A 14,170-nucleotide genomic window follows, 5' to 3' on the forward strand; every position below is an offset into this window, starting at 1 on the left:
AGAGCCAGAGTAGAAAAGTGTACAACAGAGAAAGTATGTTTGAGTGAGAGAGGCAACCAATTGGTGATGTTTCTTATTAAAAGTCTGGGTTACGACAGGCCATACAACTGCTGCAACACAGCACATTTCACAGAAGTACCTCTTGGAGAATAAAGTCAGCCTCGCAAGAACCGTGGTTAAGCCCGAAGCAGGATGTGAATAACTGGATCATCACAAAAGGTTGGTGAGGCTGAGCATAGCATAAGTTCACCTAGCGTAGTAAGTATTATACATTGGCAACGACAGCTGTTCACTCAGATGAGCAAAACAATTAACCTTATTCCTATTTTGCTGGGGAACCTGGTGGGCACTGGGGGGAGCAGAAGCACCCTCTGAAGGCACCCCACGGTGCTCCCGACAGACCGGGCTATTCTCTCCATCGGCCCGGCGCGGGCGACCCCGGCCCTACCCCTAAAGCTGGAGGGTGAGAGCCACAGCCAGCCCCGGGAGGCAGACGGGCAGCACCTCCCCGCTGTGTGGCGGGAGCGAGAGGGAGGTCTCCTCCTTCTCTCCCTCCCCGCCCCGCTCTCTCCTCCCTCCGTGCCCGCAGCCGCAGCGCAGGGCCGGGAGCGGCGGCGCGGCAGGCAGAGGGAGCGGAGCGGAGCGGAGCGCAGCGCCCGGCGAGGCAGCAGGGCGGGCGGGCGTTGGCTGCCCCGGCCCCGCCGCGCCGCCCGCAGGCTCCGCCCGGCGCTCCCATGGCGCGGCGGCCCCGCGCCAGGTGAGCAGCGCTGCCTGTTGCGCCCAGCGGAGCGGAGCCACGCAGCCGGGGCCACACGCCGAGAAGTTTTGCGGGAAGGCGCCGCGATGTGAGTTGCGGCGCCCCGCGGATGCACTGGGTGGGGGGCGGCAGCTCTGGGAGGAAACTCGACAGGGAGAGAGCGGGGGGAAGGCGATCATCGCTGCTGCCTCCGTGGGGCTACCGTGCCACCTTGCCCGGCTGCGATCAGCGAGGGCCACCGGCGGGGCCCCCTCCCCCAGCCCGTGCTGGCGAACCTCCGGTGTCCGTGAGTCCCGGGGGGTGACGGGGTCGGGATTCCGCCGAGGCAGCGAGAGATGGGGAAGGAATTCAGAGGCGGAGGCTCTGGGGAAGGGATTGACACCCTCTCCTTTGGGAGCAAACGAGGGATTTGAGATCCGCGGCCCCCGATCCCGTACCGGAGCAACATCAGAAAAGGGGTGGAAAATACAGCGCCCCTCCCATCCGTGCGTGTTCCCGGGGCGGCCGGCCGCTGTCCCTGCCCGGCCGTGTGCGGACGGGCTGCCGGAGGTCGGTCGCGCTGCTCAGCGTGCGGGCGGCGGCCGGGGCGCCGAGCAGGGCTGCCGGGGAAAGGGGGCGGCGGGGACGGGAGGGAAGACGCCGTGTGTGTTGCCGTAGGATTTTTCCACTTTGAGACCTATCAGGACCGATTGCTGCGGTTCGGGCGGCGGTGGCCACGATGCGCGGGGAGGGGGGAAGAGGGCATCTCCCTCCGAACGCGAGCAACAAATGGCAGCGGCGGGCGGCAGCCGGGCTCAGGACCGCGGCGGTGCCTGCTGCGCCCAGGTGAGCTGCGACGCCCCCGCTGCCCGGCGAGCTACCGGGCGGAACCGTAGCGGGTGGCGCTGGAGCTGTCCCGGGGGGCCGTGGCGGGGTGAGGGGTGCCCCCGGCCCGGGACGGGAACGGGGGTTCAGGGGTCCCGTGGCCAAGGGGAGCTCCATGCGAGCCGGCGCTCTGAGCGGGGCACGGTCGCGACCTCTGAGCCCGCAGAGAAATGTCGCGATCTCTTGTAGCAAGCGTGTACCGGGTACTGTGTGTCTGTGGGAACCTTCCGTGGGCTCCTCTCGCGCCTTTCTGGCAAGCTACACGTCCAGAATTTCCCTCGCCAAAAATTTGGAAAATGGCTCAGATGTGCCAGCGAGAATTCTTCTTTCCGTCTTTGCTTCTGCCTTCAAAAATGATGAGATTTTAGAGTATCAGTTAGAAAATGTGAAAGTGATGCAGGCTGCGGGTTATCGTCCTATCTTTGTGATTGTCCCTAGACAGCAGAAATGGTGTAATTACAGAATGAAAACAGCTGAACAACTTGAAAAGCATAAACAGACCAACCACCAAGAGTCAGAATGAGAACCAGGCAAAGAGCATTTACTGCTCTCCTCGAAGATGTAATCCTAAAGTTATTTACATGGATATGAAAATAACAGAATAAGCAAAAGCTTTTGAGATTATTGGAATTAATTAAAATAAAATAGCCACGAGAAAATGTTACAGATTTGTTAAGGGAAAGAAAACAACCCTTCTTCAAGCTGGAAACTGTGACTGGGATAGCCTTTTCTGAATGTTGAAAAGACCTATCAAAAATTTCTTCTTATGGTAGCCTAATAATTTGTAGGCTTAAATTGGGATGTGTGTATACACTCTACTGAAAGCAGTAACTTGAAGGCTTTGATATAGAGCACAACAGTGTTTGTATGGCTTACTTATTGATATTATTCTTAGTAGTATAATTTAAAAGTGTAAGCTTCTAGTTTTGTTTAAAGGGAAAGGAAATGAGCTGTAGAATGAACTAAATTTGCAAAACCTTTGCTATGTTCAGAGTCTAATTTTCTAGTTTAGTTTCTAAATAGTAAAATTGCTCAGAATTAATTATAGCTGTGACTGCGGCAGCCCTTACTTGTGCAAATTGCCTGGATTTCTGTGGGATTACTTTTACAGGTAATATTCTGATGGCTCAAGATAGCAGGATCAGGCCCATGGTAAGAGAGTTCTAGCGTGCAGCACCATGTAGGGTTGTGCCCATGGGCACTAAGGAGATGATTTGGACTTTGGCAAGAGAAGAATGTGAGGTTAAGTCCAGATATCTTGCATTTGTTCAACTATTGCTGGCTGGGTCACTGAACCCTGATCTTGCCTTCCCCTGAGGTTTGCTGTAAAATTTGTGCTGACTTCAGTCCAACCAAAACGAGCTCCTGCATGACGGTAGTTTCCAGTTGCCTTGGGGTGGGTTGAAGCTGCTGAGTGTCTTGGAGATCAGGGCCTGAGTAAATGAGGATTGTACCTGCAGCTATCAAGAATCAATGTGTTTTCCCTCAAATGTGAGATTAATTGAAAGAGAAGTATAATTTAATAGGCATATAAGACTATGCTCTGGATCCAGTCCGGAGCTAATAAAGTCCATGAGAGCTTTGCTGTATATAAATGGAATAGCAAGACTTAAGGGTACAAGTGTGATTTGTCTTTTCCATGTGCTTTATGGATCCGTATTTCAAGTCTTTTGGAAGATGGGAAGATGGGAAATTCTTCCTGCTCACACTGAAACAGCATTAGAGTAACAGAGCAAGTGCATTATATGTATTCTCACAGCAGGAGAACTGGAATTTATAAAATTCAGCTTTATTCAGAAGTGCTAATTCAAGTGTCTAAAGCCAGTGAAAATGTATTGCTTCATTTCAAAAGCACCTTTAGATATTCAGTTAAATAATAAGGTGCTCCAAAGTCTTGTTTTTAAGGATATTTCCTGTCACTTCACTAGGAATATTTATGTGAATAGCACAAGGGATACATGGCTCACTGACAGGAAGATTTTAAACTTTTTAATGAAGTGGATGATTTAAACAAGGAGTATGGGTAGAAATATTTCTTGCTACCACTTCAGTTAATCAGAAGATGAGCTAAGGAAGGTACTTCCTCTCAGAGTGGAATACTGCATTTGTAATGACTTACAGGATTTGCATGTAACTACTGTCCTTGTTGTCATCTGCATGCCTGGTCTTAGAATCAGGACTCATTAGAAAATGCAAATTAAATTAGTGTTCTGTGGCTAGCAAAATAATGTCCCTAATTTTGCCTCATTCAGTAAGCTTTGTTCATAAGCTTAGACAAAACTCTTGTAAAGCAATTTAGAAACTTAAAAGTTAGACAGAACCTTATTTCAAAATGATGGTATTTTGAGCCAAGAATAAATTATTCGAGTTAGTAGAATAGGTCGCATTTACCTTGGCTTGTTTGGCTAAGCATTTTTAAGTTGATATTTTATTTACTAAAAGTAAGCTCCAGAAAGTGAAATTTTGACAGGGCACTTCAATACTGGTATGAATAAAATGCCAATATGTCTATTGAAGTACAAGCAGAAAAGATTTAGAAATTTCTCAGCACCTTCAATAAGTATTTTTAAGGGGATTACAACCTGTGAATACATGGATGAACGAGGTATATCTTTTGCTCTTAAATCCAATGTGCTGTCGGTGAAGTAGCATCAAATTTAGAGATGTTTTGGTGAATTTAATCTCTTCTACTAGTTTCAGTCTAGCTCTTTTCATAAGTAGTGTCTGTGCTTCCGTCATTCTGGTGTGGTTTGTTAGTCTGGATGTACAGCAGACTTGTGGGTGCATCCCAGAGGGAAAACAAGTGTGATGAGGTATTGGTTTTACTCACTGCTTCATCAGAGCATCAGATAAACAATTGCTGTGGAACTCACTGTGGAGGAGGATGTCATTAGTTCACGGTGCTTAAAGATGCATGACCCTGCTTCATGGAGATTTCTGTGGGTGACTGGTGCCTGTGTCTGTGCTTGCTGCTGATGACCTGCAATGCTTATGCCCATCAGCACCTGTATCCAGCGCTGGCTCTGCTTTACATGCTTAGTTTGAACTTGGAAACACAAATGCAATGCTTACTCTTACCAAAGTACTTTTTATTCCTCTCTCTGGATATTTAAGTGCTCCACTCTGTACCTTCACCAATCAAATCTTCTTAAAAAATGGGCATATTTCTGACTTCCACAATGGATGTGGGGAAGTCCTTTTCATAAGGATGAGCCCTGCTCCTGAGTTCTGCTTTCCATCAGCAAGGAAAAGGCAACGGTTGCTGAATTTAAATGGTGTTTCTTTCTCTGGAGGGTATGAACTTTTGTAGTGATGAGAAAAAGAGGTAGACAAATGGGAACAGATGAAGAAGGCCCAATGCCCTCAAAACAGGGGAGAAGTAGATGACAAGAGGAAGAAAGTAGTGGCTAATTTGAGTAGTTTGACTCTTCAAGCTGAGGGGATCTGGGCTGTACCATAGCCCTCTGGCTCAGCTCTGTGCTGTGCCATGGATTTGTCATGGCCCTGCCATGGGCCTTCAGAAAAGATGTGTTGGTTGATTTCAGTGGAACTAGAATCTAGCCTTGCTGAAGAATTGAATTTGGCTTTTTGTATCTCAGCTCCACTGAAAGAAAGAGATAAAAAATGCCTCTTGAGGAAATGGGACTGGTAAAAAGCCTTTTCAGAGATACATTGATCTGGATAATTGGACTTTTTACTTAAACAGAGATGAAAATTACCACTACAGATCTTGATGTACTTGATTAAGGTTTACCTCTGCTTTTCAGCTAGCTAGTGTGTGTGTTTTAAATTAATTTGGCACTTCATTAATGGTACTTTCATAAAGCTAACTTTAGAGAAGAAGAAAAAAGTTAACTTCTGCTTGCCAAATAGTACTATAAAGATGTGCTAATTAGAAAAAATGAAAAGTGATAGAAGTGAGTGACAATACATAAATGGGATGCTACTCTGGCCTGAAAGCAGGAAAGCACATGGACACTATTTAATTATTAAGGAACAATAAATGAGAAGTCCAGCTCTCAAGTGACAGTAAAAGGAGAGATGAACAGAATTTTAAAAGGTTAGGAAAGGGAAACAATACATATAAAAGGTTAGGAAAGAGAAACAATACATAAAGAAAGTAGAAGGTAGACAGGAAGGAACCAAAGGGTCAGGGTCAGACTTTAGATTTCTATGGAATTTTCAGTTGGAAATATTACCTCTATATTGTTGTGTTTGTATAACAGCCAGTATTTTACTCAAATTGTGGAAATTTGGCACACAGTGTCCTCCTGGGGGGTCACTTCATGTTCCCACTTCATCCTCTGGATGTACAACCTCAGTTAATAGGGCATGTGCTTTTAAAGATGGCATGTCTTAGGTGTCGGGCTCTCTTAAGAGGCTTACTTTGTGGATGTTGTTAGTTGTAAAGGTACTATCATTTACTTCTGTCAAAGTTGCTTCCTCCACCAAACAATAGCATTGGTTTTAAGTGGAATATTTTTTGCAGTTTATCAAACTTGGGTTACACACTTTTGCAACTGTACTCATTAAAGATACATTGTATGTAAAGATCATAAGTATTCAGCATTTCATTACAAATGTTTGCATTGGGAGTTAGCGGGACACATTGTTTCCCTCATGTAGATTACAAATGTGTATTGTTTTGGCAGAATTTGCTTCATGCAGAATATTCTTGTAGTGCTACAAAGTATACATTTTTTGATGTGCTTGTGAATAATTTGCAGCAAAAGGGTGAGGCCTTTGGACAAGAAAATAAACTCAGGGTGCTTGCCATTATAAAGGCATTATAATTAAAAGAAAAGAAAAAGCACTGGGTAAATGGCACTGAGTTCCTGTTAGTACTCCCTCACCTTTAAAACCAGACATATACTTCTTGCTCTTTAAAGAGGAGCTGCAACAAAAATTTTGTATGAAATTTCTTGTTACGTCATATATGATTAAGCAACCAATGGTGGTTATGTATCTTAGTGATGAAACTTCATCTTATAAGCATTAAAACCAAAATAAATTTATGTTACTGGTGTTGTAATTCTTGACTTTTTAACCTGTTTCTATTCTGTGTTTGGAAATGAAGATAAACACCATCTTTTTAGACTTCCATTTCAATGATTTTAAATTTTAATTCTTTACATGGCAATGTTTGTATATTATTTCTATACACTCTTTTCTTAAAAAAATAAAAAAAAAAAAAAAGAAAAAGAAAAAACCCCAGAAAGCCTTTTCCTACACTTACAAAAATACTTCAGTACTGCTTTTTTTTTTTTTCATGTGGAAGACTTATTTGGAAATGTTGATGTTCTGTTATACTTAGCGCCATCTATGCAAAAAAATAGCATTTGCAAGGAACAAAAATTGTGGAATCAATAGAAGTTGTAGAAGTGGGAAGGTCCTCAACAGCAGGAGACTGACTCTTCACAAGACTGGAAATTGATAAATGCAAGGGTCGATCTTTATAGTAAATCTTGCTAGAGGTGCATTTGGTTTTGTTGGATTTTTTTTCCCCTAGATGTACTGCAAATGGTCTTTAAAATTTATCTTGATTCTTACATTTTATTAAGTGTAATTATTGTTATAAATGTCAAAAGGGTGACCCTTAATTCTTTTCTCCTAAAATGAAGTTAACAGGCTAATTCTGCCATTGCAACCTTCAAATAGTATGATTGTGTTTCTAAACGTCCTTTTTGCCCTTGTTTTCAGCTTTGTTGACACCAAGTCATTGAAATGAGAATTGGTGACTTTTAAGCAGTCTATTTTTAACAAAGTTTGTAATAGACTATTACGGTTTATGAATGTGTGTCAGTCCCAGTTTGCATAAGCACTAAAAGGGAAGGTTTGTTTTAGAGAAGATCTGCTTCTACCTTCTCATTTTCAGGTTTGTTGTTCTCTGGGTGTTCCTGGTCTTGTTTTTCAGGTGGGAGTACCAATTTTTACTCTACTGCTGCAAGGACATCTCATCTTCTTCAAAGCTGAGAGATTTCAAACGGAAACCTTTTTCAAAGGAATGGTTTATATCATGTTATAAAATGAGATACAAGTGGGGAATTTTGGTTTCTAGGCTCATCTAACTTAGAGTGAAATAACTCCTCAAACTTCAGGTCACAGTATTTCTCAGACCTTTAGGTGTCACTTCTAACACACTGCATATAACCAAAGCACACAATTCAAATAGAATAAGAACATCTCAGCTTTGACTGAAAAGCAGTACATGGATGACAGCATGCAATCCAAGTAATCCTTTTTTTTTCCTGTATGATTTGAGGCTGCAGAGCTGACATATCATGTCCCTATACACCACATTTGTGATCCCTTCTTGGTTATAAGCAAGACTGTTGTCACCGAAAGGTTAGTAATTTCTGTTCAAAAAATGTATTGGTAATTTTCTCTTTCCACAGTCTTTCACAGGTTTTGCCCTTTGACAAAAAACATTTAATCTGTATTCTGCTCATCACTTTCATCAATTACTTGGTATACTTATTGACATCTCTGATGCATAGTGGGTGTTAGGAATAATTTCTTGACAGAAAGGGTTATCAAGCATTGGAACAGGTGTTTGAGTCACCATTCTTGTAGGTGTTTGGAAGATGTATAGATAAGGCACTTAGGGACATGGTTTAGTGGTGGATTTGGCAGTGCTGAGTTAACAGTTGGACTCAAAGATCTTTTCTAACCTAAATCATTCTGTGATTCTATAAATACTTATTTTGCTAGAGTAGGCCTTGACAGGATTTAGACATGTAAGAAACCTAAATCTTTGGCTCAGGAAACAATCCTGATGGATACAAATGGTATTTCAATAACTTTTGATCCAAAAATGCTTCTTGCACAGCGACAGGACTGTTCTTCTTGCCAGTCATGGCAGGTGCTCCATCTGTACAAATACCACCTAATTTGTACAAGTCAAGCTTAACGATATGTTTTTTCTCCACTCTCTGCCACATTTTCAACATTTTTTTCTCTATTTAAACAAGTGTGAGGTGAGGCAGCAGTGTGGAATGAAATGGTCAGAGGCCAACCAATTACTTAATTATAGTAGATTTTTTTAAACACATTGAAAAACAACTGTCAACTGTGCAGTGTCAGTAGCATTGCAACTTCCCTTGGTTGTGGGCAAAAAAGAAAAAAAAAGGCATGAATCTGTTAAAAATTGAAATGCATGTTGTTGTACTGTCTAGTGTCATCTCAGCCCTTCCCATTGTTATGCTGTGTGAACAACTGTGGACATATCAGCTGTGTGCTGTTTTTTCAGTCTGGTTTGTGCAGCAATAATTGATGTACCCTCTTGTATTCAGGCTTTGTTTTCTGAGAACAGTGCTTTCTCACAAGCTTGCCATAAGGGATATTTGCTATTACACCTTTGTCACTGATTTCAGCTCATAGATGTGTATTTATTTTTTCCATGTAAAAAGCTGTCATGCTAGGGATCTTTCTTGAGGTGAAATCTGACCATAGGTCAGATGCAATAGAAAGTAATGTTTTACATTATTTTCAGGATTAGTTTGCTATAAAAGTACCATTCCAATTTGGACTCTCCGTGACTGTATCACCGCAAATGTACTTCTACATATCCTATTTTTCAAAGAACTTCCCTGAGAGAAACAATCTCTGTGCAATGTCAGCTCCATGCACTGTCATGTTAATATTTTTTTTCACTGTGGCATGCGTGACTTGGCATGCAATGCTTTGATGATAAGTAAATGGATTTTAAAAGCTTATGAACGTGTGAATTAACTGGGAAATCATTAGAAAAACATAAGGTGAGTGAGGTTGCACAGGTCCTTTATTTTCCCCTTGCTGTGGGGTTGCAGAGCAAGTCCCAAAAGGAGTCCCAAAAGGAGTCTTGTTGACTGGAGTTAGTGTGACTTGTTTCATTGAAGCAATATTTTATCAGTGAGCTAAGACTGCTAGTTTTAAATTCTGATTCTTGAAGCTGTGGAGTGCAGCTTTGAATACCAAGTAAATGCTTGGGCATTTGCAGAGGGAGACTAAAATATTATCAGGCTTGCAGAGCACTTCTTCATTAATGTAAAGCATTGTTGGGCTAGGGGCTGATTCTGTGACCTGATATATTTTTCCATTCACTTGGCTGTTCCAAGTAGCCTCCACCATTTCCTATGCATCCACAGTTTCCTCAAATGGCTTTTTTAAAGGTATATTGTTGCCTTCCTTCTAAAAGTATATAAGGCTAGGGGTTTGACCGTTGAATTTAATAAATATCGTTATCGAAGCAGAATTTAGTTTTCTATATTTTTGTAAATGTAGATGTGACGTGTATGAGAAGCTCGTGTGACTTTAAAAGCATTTGGTCTCAGCCCCTCTGACATTCTTTCTGCATTTTGGACCAGCACTGACAGAGTAACATTTTGGTGACTTTAAATAGCACAGCTGACAGAGAAAGATTGAATTTTTAAGGATCAGCTATTGGGGAAGTGCACTTCAGTATTCCCATCTAGGAAAAAAAACCAACCATGTTTGTTAATAATTACAGATACTGAGCTTGTTGTGGTCAGTTGATGCAGAGGTAGCCTGACTGCAGAGGTGGAAAGTTTGTGGTAGTGAAAATTGGAGATCAGTGAGAGGTGAGCTTCTTGCTAACATTGATATTACTCAGATTCACTGTTTTTTACTCATACACCTGAGTGTTCTTGGAATTACCTAGCAGCATTTGGTATGAAAGTGTTGCTCCTGGAAAGAATTTCAATCTGAGAACTTAGCCATAAACTTTGACCCTTTTCCGGTATAACTTAAATTAGATGGTTTTATTTGACAACTTAATAGTTGTACCTAAGCTGTCTCTAAAAATATTTTACACTAGAACTTTATTAGTCTTGCATATATTACTTTTTCAAATGAATTTTTATAGTTCCTACTAAATAAAGGATGAACTTGGAAAAAGAAAATTAAAAGCAAGTGATCTGTATCTTCACTTACAAAACAAATACTATATAAATAATTACATTTTCGCAACATTTACTTTTCAATATTTTCACACCAGAATGGGAAAAAAGAAAAAGCCCATCTGTGTCAACTTTCTGAAGCCTATTTCCTGTGCCATTGCCTGTGCTTCTTCAGGTTAGAGATAAACACTGTATTCCTCAGATGCCATAAGGAGAACATTGCTATTCAATGGTTGTGGCAACAAGCAAAGAAAACACTGGGCTGTACTGTAGCTCCCCATAATGGTGAAAACCTTTAATTTTTCATTACGGTTTTGACCCTTGGTTCATTTGAAGTGTGAACTTGATTTCTTTGCCCCGATTAAAAAAAACCAAAAAAAAACAGCCCAAAAAAACCCAAACAACCCAACAAAAACAACCAAACAGACTAAGCAAAAGCACCGGCCGCTGTCATTACTAATTCATCAGCTGTGACAGGGTTGGTGTTCTTCAGCTTCGGTTTGCGTGTCAGGATTTAGGGAAAATGGAATGAGAGGGAAGTGATGTCTATAAAAAGCGGGCAGGGATGTACCAGATAAAATACCCCTGTAAGTTGGCTCATCTGAAGAGATGAAAGGCAGAGTAATCAGCACCTGCAGAAACATTTTCTTTAAGGTTTGTACTTCTGGTGAGAGGCAAAAGATAAAACACACCACTAATACTACAGCATGTCCTTGCTAAGCCTACAGCTTCTTTCTTGGCAGCCCCAATGGAGGCATTTTACTGGGCCCTGGGAAAAAGGGTGTTTTGGAGATGCACAGGTTATAAGGATTTTTCAAGGCTGAGACATGAGCCCTGGTGCAGAGGCCAAGTCATGGAGCCCCTAATGCATCCAGGGAGGCATCTCAGACAGGAGCTCAGTCTCTGGGCGCACAGCTGTCAGCAGTGATAGGCATCCCTTACAAGTTTGTTCAAGTGCTGAGCTTTTCTACAAAAGTGGAGTTTCTTTATAGGTTAGGTGGCTGGTCCAGGGTGAAAGAGGAATGATGGCAGGTTACACTTACTGCACTGCAAAGCGCCAGTTTGGCTGTTAACATGAGTATTATCAGTGTAAATAGACGGTGCTTTTAATTGCTTTTGCTTACATGAGGCCTTCGAGGTCGTCACTGAGGGCTCAGGAAGGCTATTCCAAAGCCTTACTGAGCAAAAAGGCTCAATTCCTTTTCCTTACTGAGTGCCATGGTGTAGGGGTGAAATGGATAGATGAGATTTCAGTGTTCTCAGCACTGGGTGGGAGGGAGTCCCCATGTGACTTTTGCAATATGGGTTTGCAATATTTTCTAACTTGCCAGGCATTTCTCCTTTGTTTTGTTTTGCTTCCCCAATACTTTTAAAACCTTATTCTAGTTTTCCTCTGAACCAAAGTGATGTTTAAAGAACAAAGTCCAGGAAAGATGTTGGTACAACAAAGAAAAAAAATCCTAGAAGATGTTTAGGAGGTCTGAAATGGGAGATGAATAGTTCTTTTCTTATCTCAGGGGAAAATGGTCCTTCTAAATAAGAAGGTCAATTGTTCTCAGGTGGCAGAAGAGTCTTCAAAATGCTTAAACAAGTAAAAAAAAATCTCTGTTTCCCAATCAAGAGGGGAAAGATGTTTTATTACAACATAGACCTGCAATAAGTTAAAAAAAAAGTAAAATTTGTGTAATTTTCCTTGTAAGTATTTTGATACTAATGAGAATCTTTATAGTCCCTAGACTTCTAGAGCTTTCTTTTTATCCTGCTATCTTCCCTTTTCACTGCTGCTGCTCTCAGAAAAAGCTGTTTACCCTCTCTTCAAGGTGTCATCTATGCAGGACTCTTTCAAGGCGCCAACTTGACCTTTTATGTGGGCTAAGGGTTGCATGAAACAGGGCAGCAAAAGTCTTTCCGTGCAGGTGCCTGGAGCTGGCCTTCCTGTACCCTTGCTGGAGCTGGTGGCTGGATCTGCTGGGGAAGAAGCTGGATTTTTTGAGAAGAGGGGACCATGGGAATGTGCTTAGGTTCAGACCTGAGATAGGGGTTGTGCAGAGATTGTGGTTAGATTGGTATTTAGCTTGGAAACATCAGTATTGTGGATTTATTTTTCTTTTTTTTTCTTGATAATCACTCATGTTTAAAGATTTCAGGTAAACCTTTGTCTGAGCTTGGTGGAATTGCTTTGATTTATGTGGGTGTAAGGCATAATAGATTTATGTCCATAATGTGCATGCTGTCTCAATTTTTTACAGGCTTATGCAAAATCATAATGAAAACACCTTGAGAATGGAGGTTATTTGTACTGATTTGAATACAGATATTTCCACATGGGAAGTGAGGTATTGTTCCTAACTTGCAATATAAAAATACTTGAAATAACTGTTTCTGGGACTTTAGTATTATCTGTTGAATTCATATCTACCTCTGTCATCTGGCAGACTACTAAAACAAGATTCTGCTCAAAATGATGGAAGTGACAGTCATACAATGCATTTCATTCCTGCTGAGCCCTGTTAGGTAGGTAGTCTGGGGAGATTTGGATCTCACTTCAGTCATTCAAAGGCATTCCTTTGGAAGCGATTTGCAGAATATGAAATTGTGCCCATAAATCCCTCGCTCCCCGCTGTAAATAGGGTAGAATTTCTGTTGCCACCGTACTGTGTCGAAGAAGTAGCTTTCCCCCCCTCCCCCAACCCTTTTTCAAAGCCCAGGAATTGTGGTGAATTCCCTCTGCCACCAGCCATGCTTCATTCCTCTGCGGTGTGGTTACGTAGAAATGCTTTTGTGTTCTGTCAGTGTTTGATCCCTTCCAAGTGGCAGTGAATCGAAGAAATCATATGTATGGACACCCAAACTCTGCCCTTAGCTACACTTGTGAAAACCTGTGGCATTATACGGTTGGCTTGGAAAGGCTTAAGAAATCCCATGAGATCCACTCCGCTGAAAGTCGCTCTGTAAATGTTAGACAGGGCTGTTGTTTTTGTTCTAGTACATTTTACTTTAAAGCTGCACCTGAGCTGCAGTCGATGATACTGTTTCATAACATTGAAAAAGAGGGACAGATTTGGAGTTTGAGATGTGCCATGCTGTCAGTGGAGTTTGTCACTGAAATTGTCATAGCTGGGTGCCACGGCAGTGTCTGTGCTGCAATAAAAACGTGCTCAGTGGGGTTCTGGTTCCTGGCATGTTCAAGCCACTGGTCACCATGCAACCATCCTCCTCAACTGCCTCATCTCCTCTGGGAAAGAACCAGGGCTATCAGCTGGCAGGGTTGGCAGCAGTGGTGGCCAGCACCCCTGGGGTATCTTGGTGGACCCTGACCTTGCACAAGAGTGAGCTCCAGGCAGCAGAGGATGTTTCTTCTGGCCCAAGAAAATTGTGTTTAGGTCTGACACGTTCCTATCATCAGTATGGAGGAAGCACAGGTCTTCAGGCACTGGGGAAGGTCTGGATACTGGCCTGTGGTGGTGTAGCTGAGTGCCCTGTGACTGTGAAACAGAGTGTAAAGGAGATGTACATTGGTGTGTGGATGGGCCCATATGATCCTTTTGTTTCAAGTTTAGTGCAGAACCACAGGAAATAATGTTCAGGCAGATACTGTACTGACACAGCATTTTTGACTCATGCTGCTCTTTGCCAGTGTGGAGGATACTTC

The 14,170-nt window shown here is 42.4% G+C and overlaps 1 protein-coding gene across 6 annotated transcripts in view; it reads left to right on the forward strand.

Annotated features, from left to right (window-relative positions):
* Positions 1-568: 568 nt before the first annotated feature.
* Positions 569-14,170, forward strand: part of LRRC3B (leucine rich repeat containing 3B) — a 45,316-nt gene continuing 31,714 nt past the window's right edge. For 2 of the 6 annotated variants that reach the window (XM_072924026.1, XM_032746524.3), the window contains exon 1: positions 569-845. The gene's annotated coding sequence lies outside the window, so the exon portion shown is untranslated. 6 annotated transcript variants of the gene reach the window in all.

The sequence above is a fragment of the Taeniopygia guttata genome, chromosome 2 (assembly GCF_048771995.1).
Source record: "Taeniopygia guttata chromosome 2, bTaeGut7.mat, whole genome shotgun sequence".
Classification (NCBI taxonomy): domain Eukaryota; kingdom Metazoa; phylum Chordata; class Aves; order Passeriformes; family Estrildidae; genus Taeniopygia; species Taeniopygia guttata.